The following is a 14,067-nucleotide window of genomic DNA, read 5'->3' on the forward strand; positions in this document are numbered from 1 at the left end:
ACTGGTATTTTTTAATTAAACCAGGTTTTTTTAATTAAACCGGCCTTTTTTAATTAAACCCTCTTTAGATAAACCAGTCTGTTTTTGCTTGTTTACCACCCTATATGCAGATTACTTGGAAAACGAAAATAAAATTCTTGGCGACCCTCAAATTATTTCATTCCTCAACGATGGAAGAAAATCGAAAAGCAATGTATTATTCAACGATGCTTTTCTCTTTATCACGTATTTTACGTTCGATCCTTACGCAAACGCTTTTGTTAAGTGCAAAAATAGAAAACCGCGGAGAAATTTCTCTGTCTAGTTTCACCTTTAACTTGCGATAAATTCAATCTTTATAATGCAAAAAGTCATAAGAAAAGAATGAATAAAAGATATATTGATATATTGAGTATCGTGATTTTCTTGATTTAAATATTATTTGAAATATTTAATCGAATTAGACGAATAACAGGTAGAAACCAAAGAATGATTTAAGTCATTCAGAAACCATGCTGATCGATTCCATAAATTATAAATTAAAACGTAGATATAAAAGCATTGCAAAAATTTTCCGCAACAATACGTAATAATTCGTGTTATCTCTTTGTGATAAATAAATTTATGGACATACATTTCTTTTCTGAGACACTGATAACGTTACTCAATAACTTACTAAGCTTAGTTTGGCTTACAATTAACTTATTTTATTGATAACTTTATAAAATGCAAAGTGCATCAATATGTTTTCCGAGAAGCTTATTTATGAAGAAATCTAACAATTCCGAGATTCGTTAACGATAGAAAGAAATTGTAATATTTATCTCATGTATAATTGATGAGGGATACTAATTCAAAAGCAGAATTTCTAGATTTGAAAGATTCTAAACAAAATAATCCGTAAAATAGAAATTTTAAGACGTGGAATAGAAATTTTAAGATGGAATTTCACATTATTAGAGAACAGATTTTAACAAGCTTTAGCCTCGTCGAAGTATTTATCTTCAATACGGGCTGTTCACAAGCATAAAGAACGCGGGCTTAACGAAAGAAAAGTTTATGTTGAATGAAATGTACGCCGAAGTCTGACACAATCCGCAAATTATGATTCTTTCTGCAGATTTCGCTTCGGACATGACTGTCTGCTGTTCCGTCGCCGATTCAAATAGATTTCTGACGTAACGATCCCGTCGTTATGAAATATTTCGACTTATTCGGTTATTAGCGACCTGTACTGTCCCGCCGGCGGAAGAAATCAAAACCTGCGAGAGTGAACCAGGAATTTTTATAGGCTGTTGACGTGCGCGATCTTTCCGCAAACGTGAGACGAATGAATTCGTAAATTCAGTCTCGTTGCCCTCGTGAATTCGTATCGACTTCGATTGTACTTACGTCGGCCGGAAATATTTGTCGATCGCGATTGATTTCCCACGGGATTGCGGGCCGATCGAAGTGAAGAAAGAAACGCGGATCTAAGGAAACGTAAGAAATAAAAGCCGCTGCACGAAATTTTCGTTCGCACGTTTCTGATCGTATCGTGTGCACCGCCCTAGTTACCTTTGGGGATAATGAGGAAATGTTGGGATTTTGCCTTTAAACAAATTCGTTTCTACAAATTGTGAAAGAATTTTATTTTCAACTTCTTTCGCCACTTATTTATCATTCCTTCGTAACAACTGTAATGCTGTATTTTTACTCTTCAAAGTTTCGAAACACTACTCCAGCTACTAATTAAATTTCTTGCCGATTTTATTATTATTAATCAAAATTGATTCTAGAAATGTCTATAATAATCGCCTATATTATATTATTAGCTATTTTTATTAGATATTATTGGCTATTTTTCAATTTTCTAAGATAATACAATTATAAACTGTTCTTTCTTTTTTAAGTTTTCTGTTAGAGCAGATAATGAGTTCAATTTCTAACTGATAATGCTAGTGATAATTGTAATGTCTGTTATTAATTCAAAATTAATACCAAATATATCAACAATTGTTGTCTTCGTTGATGCTATATAACTTGAATATTTTCTTAATTAAAGAATTTTTAAAGATGCACGTTTTACAAATTCCACGAAATACACACTATAATAACAATTCTAAACTTCTGATCAATAGCGCATGTCGCCATTAACACTGTCCCGTGACCTATCCTCGTTAATCAGTGTTATTAATCACCAATTACAAGATTTCTTGGAAGCAATGCTCGATCGAGCGTAACGATTAAATCTTTTACTGGAAAGTGTTCCACGTTGTATCTATGCTCACAATTGCGTCAAATCCCTCTTACTCACAGATGTTGTCAAAGACTTTGCAGTACCTCGATTATTAGACCATAACTAGACCTTTCCATATTTTAATAATCGAAATTCCAGTAATTTTTCTATTTGAAAAATAATAATTTACCTAATAAGGCAATGAATCGCTGATTTTATGTTTTGAAAGATGAAATAACCTTCAATCGGAAGAATAAATTCTTCAATCGCATACTTTAACTTTGTAATTCGATAACGAGACCGAGCGACGTGAACGGTTCGTTAATTCGACAGCTTTACGATGCTGAAAACTATACACGACCATTGCAATAGTTTTGCGTGATGTTTCGAAGATATATGTACATACGTGTTTCCGTATTCGAGTATATACTCACGCTCGAGGGTTAGATTCAACATGAAAAGTCACGTAACCGATACAAAAAGTGTATTACCCGTTTGATTCTATTCTGTTCTTTACGTTACAAGCCGGTTAACATTGCACAATCTGTCTAATTACATTTACCATTTTGCGCCATTTAATTGTCTTAATTGTACACGAGTTCCAATAATTCAACGAAGGCGTAACACTTATCACTTGCCATTTTCGCGTGCACGTGAGTAATTTTATTCCTTCCGTTATTAACATAATAAACAACCATAAAGAAATTGCTCGAATTATCTCCCTTCTCGTATTCTTTTGTATACAGAAAATTTTATATAGAATCTTGATCATAGAATAATTTGTATTTCTTTTTATTAATTAATGTTAGTTTAGAGCAAATTAGTCTACTAGTGTAGTACAAAAAGTGTAATATTTATTAATAAGTATAGAATTTTTAACTAATTTCTAACTGAGGATTATTTCGCGTTTAATACTGAATCGATATTGATCGGAATATGTTGAAAAATCATATGACGTCATAATCACATTAGTGATTATAGAATAACATTAGTGATTATTGTAGCATTAAAAAGCGATTAAGGCAACTGTATTTGATACGTACGCTTAATAACTTTCAAAAAGATCGTAGAACTTGATTAATCCAATCAATGCGATTTTGTTCTAATTGTAGAAATGTATCACCTGCCTTTGGCTATGAATGAATCGAGCTACGAGCGACTGCGGACAACCTATATTACAAAAGTCAAAGTAACGGGTTAGATCATTCGTCTATTATCTCAGCTATGAATGTATGATTGATCATTGTTACCTGGGGTCATATAGTTCACAAACGGCTTGTCATACTAAAGGCACGATAACTTTTAATCGTGCTCTAGTGTCAACAAAATGTCGCGTGATGATGCATGAACAATGATGATGTAGTCTTTATAAATCGAATCATAATCGAATCAACCAGTGATCGTGACCTAGTATTGTTTAGTCCATTGTCTCCGTTGAGAAATCCAAAATAATCCAGAGGGTTGTGTAACAGAACTCCATTTATTTAAACTTGTCATCGATTAAATAATTCGTATCATTTATTTCTGAAAATATAAGATTTCATAAAAATCTATAGCTTATGAGTTTGAAATATTAAAGAAGTATATTTCTAAACAAATTTGAAACATTCACATCTGACAATAACGTGTAATAATTTTAAAACTGATACAAGCGAGTGATTTTTCAACAGAGAAGAATATGTATGTAATAATTTAAGAATAATATAACCTATTATATTACTATTATATCACTTACATCTTTCTAATTGTCTGTGACCATACAGCTCGTCTGTGATGCCGACAACGACTATAGTATATCTCGTCTGTCTGTACCTCTGTGACGTATATATATCGATACATGTCAAGCTAGAAAAAGGCAAGATATTTCTTACGGTCTCCACTAACAAAATTTGGAGTGAATATAAATATTATATCCAAATTATTATCAAAGTTGTCAGAAACGACAGAGAAAAAAACAATTTTTTTACAAGAAATAGTAAACGAAACGATAGTTTCAAGCAATATTTGTAACGAAAAAATTTTGTTACACATAATGGAAAGTAATTTGAAGAGTAAAATCACATTTAGTTTTGAAGAAGCATTACTTCATTACGTTATATTCGTGAGTTACTACATAATTTATATTAATTAGATTAATAAGACTTACATGCGTTTGATTTAGGCCAAAGTTTTTTACTTTTTGTTCCGAGTTAACCTTCCTGTGAAACGCGCGCGAACTGGATTCCGGTAAGTTGCAGACTGCAGCGCCAACGGCGAAATACGCAACACACTTCCTATGATTCTCGAACGTAATCGATATTCCTTGTGATCGATTTTTATACAGGCAACATGGCGGAAAGACGTCTCAACTGAAAGAAGCATCATGCAGAAGTTCTCAGATAAAAACTTAAATCAATTGTTGTTAGATTTGTGTTTGTGTTGTGTTTTTGTTGAATTTTAGAACAAAGCTGTACAATTAATATATTTAATATATCTTAAGTTCTGGAGGATAATAATACAAGTTTAATTACGCCCAAACATGCGTGTTTAACGGTTGCATTATGTAAGCATTATGATAATAAAATCGTATAGAGTTTTTTGGGTCGATTTTTCCTCAATCGTCGATTTCACTTGCACGTTTACTGGTACAGTCTTGTATGCTTTTTTAATAGAATTTGAAGTTGACTATCGTTTCATTTTTACACATTTTCCTCCATTTGATATATTTGTGTTAACTTTTGGTTTCTTTTTGTGCAGGTTCCTGATTACAAATGTAGCATAGGACACATGGACAACATGATTATTAATGAAAAATCTGAAGAATTTTCACTAATATTTATTAATATGTTATTCATTTTGGATAACATTTGATATACAATTTATATATATTTGAGACACAATTCACAATACGTAATTTCATAATTATTTGGATATGAAAATAAAAATAGAAAAGATTTAATTAGTTAGTATTTTATTTCGAATATAGAAGTCATAGTAGACTTCTTAACTTAGCTTAATTAGACTTTCATTTTCTAGAAAAATAGCAGTATTTTCTAAATTAATGTATCCCTCAACCTTGCCTTATTAATCAGCTTTATTTTCAGAAAATTTTTGTGACCGCGTGCAATGCGGTCGGTAAAGTCAGTGTTTGCTGCGAAATATTTTAATATTTTTCTGAGCAAAGCAGCACTTATTAAATTAGATTATTTATTCATTTAAATTATAATTCGCGGAGTTTGAGTCAGTGAGTCCATCGATTGTTACTTAAACGCACGTGTTGACAGTCTTTTATTTTTCTTTTTTTTTTTGCATTTCTTCTTATTCAATATTCGTTTTCGGTATTAGAGTCAGTGCTCAAGAGGATAAAGCCTCTCCAGGAGATCAAGATTGTAAGTAGTTTTATATATTGTATTTCAATTTATTCAATTCTTCAAATTTAACAACAAAGTATAATGTTTGACTTTTGTTACAGACGCCTCACAAACGCTTCATGCATCAATTTTTCTGCATTTTTGGGGAAAATCCAATGATGGCTCTGAAGCCAAGAATGTAAGAACCGTTCATTATCTCCAACTTAAGATTTTGCTTTGCTTTTAAATATAAATTCTAATGTTCAATGTTTTGTTACAGATCTACAGTCTCTACTTCCCCTAATCCTCCAAAAATCTTATGATGCTTCAAAAACTGAAAATGTAAGTACTGTAGCATGTTGTATTTTAAATACAATTTAAATGGAATTTAATTCTATTCTTTATAGTTCTTTTTCTATTGAAGTCGAACGTAAAATTATAATTATAAAATAAAAATATTCTAAATTATTAGTTCCAGTCTTTGTCATTATTAAAATTAAATTTTCACAAATAACACTGTCTTTAGAAACAAAATATTTTATGTTTTTTAAGAAACATTTCACGACGTTCACTTCTACCATGGGATTCTCTGTGATATCAACTTGATGAAGGTCTTCACAGTAACTTTCCCTACTCCAGCACAGCATCGATGATAACGTTCTTCACATCTATCGCGTGAGTCGCATGCATTTAAGTTCCTCCGGTCACTCAACCATGCCGTAGGTCAAAAGGACCGAATCGGCACAGGTGACTGGTTGTATACGTAGAATTTTTGATGAGCATAGTGACCGCGGGTATTTTTCATACCCGTGAGTAGTAACAATTTTTTATGTATTAGATCAGGACAGGACTTCCTGCACATCGCGATTTAACAATTAATGAAATTATATAGACATGTAGTAGTATAATAATCACTTGTATCAAAATCAAAATATATTTAATATAAATGTTTACAAAAGTAAAAAATATATATTAGTATCCACATGAATGGATAAATTATATAAATATTTATAAAACAAATATTTATAAATAATTGTTATTAAAATTATTTCGTTTAAGCATTTCATAATAGAGAAGACGGACACCCTCCGACTTCGTTGCTATGAAAGATGTAGTTGTTACTTATTGATACTGGTAATATATTTTGTTCTAATAATTAATAATTAATAATTGTTCTAAAAATTAACAATTTTCAACTTTATCTTCTCTTTTATCATTTTTTAAGATGATTTAATTAATTAAGTTTTATAATTATGAACTTCAATACAATTTGAATTATAATAGATTAGAATTCTTTCCGTAGAAAAATGTACAAGATTTTATGTGCAGGAAGACACTTCGCGACAGGCAGATTTTTGAATCAAAGCATTAAGTTTAAACTCTGTTTTCGCATTTTAGAACATGTGCTTTGATGAAGAAGTCGACTGAGATTATTTCTATTAATATTTAGTTTAGAGTCAACTATTTGATTTTGATTGAGTCAATTGTTATCTTTTTTAATAAATTCAAGTCTTTATTCTCTTGCAATTTCAATAATTTTTGAAGTAGAGTTATTAGATTTTGAAATAAAAAATACAATAGTCCGTTTAGATAAAAATTATATAAATTAATTTTTTAGTTCAGGATTTTCAGGTTTAACCCTTTCCGTGTTCATTGTCAGGATCTCACTCACGTGCTCAGGTGTTACTTGGGTGGGTGAAAGATATTGGGCACGATGACAATAGTTTATAAGTTTATAAAAAATTTCGCAGCGACAGACAATGTGTTAGCGTATCGTGCACGACGTATTTTCCACATGTGTGTGTGGTTAGGATGTGGAATTGCGTCGTTTCTGTTGTTCCATTCATTATAAGTTATAACATTTAAAATATTTATGCACTAATTTAAAGAACTATGAGTTTATTATCACAATACTTGGAATTAAATACACTTTAATTACATTATTATTATAATTATCAATTATAGTAATGATTTCAAGTTAACTTGCACATGTAATTTCTATAGAAATTATATGTATTTTTCCTCAGTTATTAATATTTCAGATATAGCTATAAGTATAAACGTATTTGGATCACGTTTTACGCAATGGTTGCTAGCCATTGTCAGTCGATTTCAGGAAAATGGTACGTAAATTAGAGTGTGAAAGTTGTGTGTTAAGCTCGGGTGTCGGAGGCGTCCCGGGATGTCCTCCCTAGTTTAGGTCTGCGCCCGAGTAGTATGTGTGAGAACCGNCGATTTTTCGAATTTAGTATCGCGGTCGCGGTCGCGGATAGGTCGCGAGTAGGTCCCGAAACGAACGTTTTTGTAGGTATTGCTCGAGCATGCACGTGCGAACGGACAACGATCACTATGATCGATGGTCGTCCATGTGTATTGGGGTCAGTTTCCGCGATTTATCTTTTTATTTCACCTTTATAAATTATGTTTTGGTTTGCGATTAGAAAGACTCGAGCTAGATGTAAGTTTCAGCGGGCATTGTGCTCGAAGAAAGAAGAGGCTAAAAGCCGAAAAGGCCCGGCAAATTGCCACGAAGAGGGTCACAACAAATGGCTTCTCATCCTCTGGATTATTTAAATGATTCAAGAGCATGGGAAGTCATTCCTGTTACTACTTTGTCACTATGCTCTTTTAGTATTTGTAGTTGCATTTTTTTTCCTTCTCCACCATCTTTCATCTTCGTTTTGGGCAAATCGCGGTTTTTCTTGTTAGTGTTGTGAAAGATCGATATCGAATTGATACCCTATTCATTAGTGTAGTGAGAAAGTGATTACGGTTTAAATTAGAGTTGCGAATGATATAGTCGTGATTGCTTTAGAGTTACGAGTTATGATACCGCGATTGTCTTTTGCAATTTTGATTGTGAATTTAAAGTTGTCCTAGAGTTTTATATAGTAAAATTTGTCTTACTTTCTATTGTTAAATCAGACTATAGAGTCATTGCTTTTTAATTATTTTTAAAATGTTAGAATATTTAAAATAACTTTTGTATTCTCGACAATAATTTTTATTGAACTTGCTTTTAGAATTAGTATTGCGACATTATTTCATCGCGATTTCCACTTTAGCTCTTAGTGTTGCGATATTATTCCATCGCGGTTTTCAACTACATTCCCTCTTAGTGTTACGATAATGAATGATCGCGTTTCTTGAAGTAGTGTTGCGTTTACAAAGTGCCCAAATTCTTCCACTGAATTCGTGGAAGGCTTTTTCTGCTCCTGGATCACCTGATGCAGCTACAAGAGCTGTAAAAAGGTGGTCATTCATCAGCAACCTCCAGCATGGTTGAACTGGACGCGTTGCAATTAGTGTTGCTCATTTCTAAACATGAGTGTATAGTTTAATAGCGTTGCGCACTTAATTTCGGGAGTTTTAAATGACGAAGCACTCTTCACGTTTGGTTTGAAAAATTTTCTATTTCACAATTAGTGTTGCGAAACAAGATACGATTTAATGTCTGGTAATGTAGATAATTGTGCAGTAACCCTTCTGGTTATTGAGTAAGAATTATTGTTTTTAGTAGCCCTTATGGCTACTGTACCACGGTATTTTTCCTAGTGGCCCTTCTGGCTATCGTGATTTTTTGTCTGTAGCTTTTCTACCTACTATATCGCATTTTCCTTTTCAGTAGCCCTTTTGACTACTGTTTTAGATTTTAGTATCAATGGCTCTTCTGGTTACTGCGTTAAGCTTTCTTTTTCAGCACCCATTATTACTGCGTTTGTTACTGAAAATACTGCTATTTTTATTAGCTATAACTTTGTTTTGGAATGCAGAATTTTATTGTAAATTGATAAAATATAATTCTGAAATAATATGTTGAGAATAATCTGATTTTTTCAGGTCTCTTCAGTTTGTCTATTTATTTGAATTTTTTTTTTTTTTTTTTTGCTAAAAAATCGCAGGTTTCTATTTAAATTATTTTGTTTTCCTAAAAAGTCACGGAGTGACTATGTCGATAATTCGGAGCATGGAACATGAAATCCCATGAAATGCAATGTCTACTTATATATATATATATATATATATTCGTCTGTATAGAAAGTTTCCAGCACCTTCTCACGCACAGATACAGACGTCAGAAGAACGAATTTACCTTGTTTCTCCACGCACTGTACAGGAACGTATTTTTTACCATACCGACAATAAAACCTGTACGTTGAACCTGCACGGGCAGAGAAAACCACTACACGAAGGAAGCGTTTTTTTCACGCGTATACTTACGTACATGCCGCAGAGTATTACTTTTGTTAGTGCGTGGGAGAAGCGACCAGTCTAGTCGTCTAGAAGCTGGAATGCAAAACTGAAAGTAGAACGTCTCGCGCTTCGATCGAACGATCGTTCTTTTTATCTATTTTTTGTGTTAAATAGATGGTAGTTGTAACATCCTCTGATACGGTATAATTAGTACCATAAAGTCGAGAAAGCGGTAAAATGTCGCTCGATAAATATACGATTCCTGGACTGCAACAAACGATTGAATCACGCGTGCGTTTCGCTATAACAGGAGCCATCGGGGACCACCGTCATCGATCTGCTTCGGTTTCCGGTCTTCCACAGCGACGCACGCGACTCGTTAGGTATAATACCGAGGCAATAAAACGTTAATTAGACTTATCTAACGCTCGTTCGCTCGGCTTTTCCTCGTCGACGATCTGGTTCAAGGAGGTCTTGCCCTTTTTCGGAAAACGGAGCTGCGTGCAAATGAACTACAATTTTCTATATAGTTCTCTACAATTAATCAGGAAAATAACACACATGATCGCGGTTGCTTCCGATCACGAGCTTGAAATATATCGAGCAGGAAGTGTATTAGAGTTCAAGGAAAAAGGAAAATCCGAAGAAATCGAAGTCGAGTGTGCAAATTGGTAATTAGCTTAGACCTGCATAAATTGGTGGAGTATTAGAAATAAATCTAGAAAGTTTCGGTGTATTATATTGTCTCTATTTTTTTCAAAAATATAAAAATACTGTGAAATATGGTTATTTCTAACGTTACGAATAGGTTCGTCAAATCTAAGATATTGCTCTGATTAATCAACTCACACGAGTTCAGGCGAGTCGAATTCAGACTACATTACTAACATAAATCGCTTGAAATAATGTTTCAAGTTTTCATACTTGTAATCGCTGTAATTTGAGCAACTAATTTGAACTAGATTTGTTCTCACTTTGAAAAAAAGAAACAAATCGAATCGAATTTAGACAAGTTCAAATTGTACAAGTACATTGACCAACAATAAGTAACTTTGAACTTTTACAATTAAAGTAGAAGATTATTTCATAATATTTATAACATTGAATTCGAACTCGAGTGAAACAATATAGAACAAAACTCGAGTAAAAAAATGTTGAGAAGAGTATTTCTGTCGTCTTGCGATCGAAGATCGATTACGAGAAGAAAGACTCCATCGTACACTGATCAAGAATGCGTATCAATCTAAAAGTGTTTAAATCGACATACCGGAAACGGTGGTTACAAGTTTTTCATTTCCTCGGAAGACATAACCAGGCAGGAACATTCATCCGGTTGCGCTACATTCGATCGAGAATCTGGTCTCGTTATTCTGCAATCGTTGCCTCATTACGTCACTCGTCCGTGCACCTTCTAACTAGCCACGATTCTTGGATCAATAGTATATATGCAGTCACGATCTACATTCACAATACAGTGTACCAGGAACAGACTTCGTACGCGTGGCTTTCGAACGCTTTTACTTGGACACCGGCCTGACCCGTAGCATTGAAAGAAGGCTGAAATCCCTCCGTATATTCCCACGTGTTATCTAATCCAATATACACAATATACACAAAAGGAAAAGGGATACACGGTACACGCGAACGTGATGGAAACGAGTATGTTAAAGTTTCGACTTGATGTTTTCCAACGTGCGGTCATAATAAGACCATATTACGTCCGTACGAATAAATCAATCGCTCAGGATTTTTGCAAAAGTCGAACGGCCGGCGATTAATCTTGAAACGGAGAACGTAGGTTCCTTGCGGATAATCGAATATTCGCGAGTGAAAATGGTCCTCGGTTGTCAACGATTACAGGGGGTTCGACGTACCGCAATTTCACAGATTGCAGTTCCTCGAATATGATTAACAATCCATACCGGACAGATTATACGAAAAGAAAAAAAACGCAAAACACACCCCCTTAGAAAACAATCTTGGCGCTGAACAGCACCTACCACGGTACATTTACTTTCAATCGAGAAGTCGCGCTAATCGTTTGGATATGATCGAATGTAAACTCTGGTCGAAGGAAATGGCAAGAAGTTTCTTAAATGTGGAGCAATTTCTATGATGAAACGAGCCACGTGATTTTATGCATCGCGACGGAAAATGATACATTCTTTCCGATGGATATAGCTGTCAATCAACATCGGTTCACCGAGAGTTACGACATGAACACTTGTCACTTACTGCGGAGATAAGTACACGCTTGAGTCGAGAGCGATTTTACATGGTTCGCCATCCTTCTATGGCATGAAATGTTCTTGGAAGGAATTAACTTCTACCGTAAAACTTGAAATCTAAGAAAGGATTGTGAATTGGTTTCAATTTCTCAGGGCAACACCGCTGTCTTGGCACCACTCTCTCGACTTGTTACTTGTTCAAGGTTAACAGACTCGAAAGAATTGCAAATTTAGCGTAAATCGTTCAATTCAAATTGCACACTCTTTCGTTTTCCTTTCTATTAATTTCTCCTTATTAACATTGCATTATAATTGCTTCGATATATCTCGTATGGACTACATTGTTCTTTATTAGTAAAGCCATAAATATCACAGGACAGTGCCTGCCCTTCTCGAGATCGCAACGCTGATTTAACAATTAGCTAATTTCCGACCGAAAGGAAAAAGAGAAGGTTATTTCATCAGACGAACTTTTACGGTGACAAAATCTTCTCGTTGCGGTGATAAAGCTCTCGGCTACGTGATCGAATTCAACAGAGAGAAAGTGTTAATTAATCCACGATACAGTGGATGCGTGCATAAACGAAAACTAATTCCATCGATCAATGAAAATAATTTTTTCTCAAATCGAAGGAAATTTTCGTTTGTCGATGCAGAGCCACTTCTACAACCTCCCAAACTCGTCATCGATAACCTGAACCAGTTACAACGACTAAAAATGGTCAAATGTGAACCAATTGCCCGCCTCAAAAGTCATTCGACACGGCCAGATCTGTAAGCACGCTTCGTATTGAAAACCAAGGAACCGGCAACTCTAAGAATTTTACCAGTTCGTACGTAACCATGCAGCTGAAACGATTCAACGGCAGAACGGAGACAGTACCGATGGCGAAGGAACGCGTCAAGGAAAAGGAGCAAGACGAAATGTGAAATGTGAAATTCATCCGAAGTGAGCCAGTCACGTGGATCGGTTCCGTTCACTCGAGCCACCACGACGAAGAAATAAACGAATTGAATTATTCCCAACGCCGTTCCATCGAGCGTGCTAAATGCCAATTGATCCGACGAGCAACGCGATCGCTCGCTTATCTTATGATTTCCGCGGGAAAATAGCGAGACAATGGTGGCGGCGCATGGTCGTTAAAACACGGCGAAGAAGCGTTTCGGACACGGAATCTGGCGTCGTTGCGTTGAAATGCGTCGCGTGTCCGATCTAAATCACTTTTCACTGGCACGCTTCGCTTAATCTACGCAAGCTGCTTTCCTCCGACGTTGCTTTCCTTTTCGAAGAGAAAAGGCAACGCTCTGGATTCACCGGCGACTCGTTCACCATTTTCCTCCGCTTCCGGCGTTCTTCTCTAATTATCCATTTCTTCGTTTTGCCTACCTCGTTCAACGACTTCTGATCGTTGATCTATTTTCTCTTGTCCAGCGGTACGGCATTTTTAAATCGCTGTCGTAAAAGGAAGATTGAAAATTTGCCGATAAGCTTTTTTCTGATTTTTTGGTGAAAGTGTTGGAATACATCTTTTTTTTATTTCTTGCAACATGTACAGAAATAAATGTTCGACAAAAATATGAGAAATATGTATTACATGTAACATGATATATTATACGGGATTTTTATATTTGTTAAAAAATTTTTTTAGTTTTCATAATCAAATGTCGTTCACAGCTAATTAAGTCATTCACTAATCAGTAGTCGATTATATGTATAAATTGAAACGTAAAAAAATTCTTTTACAAATTTTTTTTTATCTTGATTACTATCGAATCTGTAAAAAATTTAAAAGAATTCTATTGTTCTGATTAACGAATTAAAACTCATATCGACTGTTAGCTAATACTGACGAACTCTATAAATTGAAAAGTAATAATTTTCTTTCACTTTCTTGAAAATAATCTCACTCATGTTTCAGGAATGAGATATTAATCACGCGGTTATATAACGAAATTGACAGAATGATAAAAAGTAAAGTTTATCAAGTCTGATTTCTGAAAGGTTCAATTACAAGTGCACGCGAGTAGATAACATGCGTGTCGATCAATCGAAAACGCAGGAAACATCGTAAAACAGTATCGAAATATAATCGTTTTCCAACGGTGGTTTCATTTACGT

The sequence above is a fragment of the Frieseomelitta varia genome, unplaced genomic scaffold (assembly GCF_011392965.1).
Source record: "Frieseomelitta varia isolate USP_RPSP 00005682 unplaced genomic scaffold, Fvar_1.2 scaffold_152, whole genome shotgun sequence".
NCBI classification, from domain to species: Eukaryota; Metazoa; Arthropoda; class Insecta; order Hymenoptera; family Apidae; genus Frieseomelitta; species Frieseomelitta varia.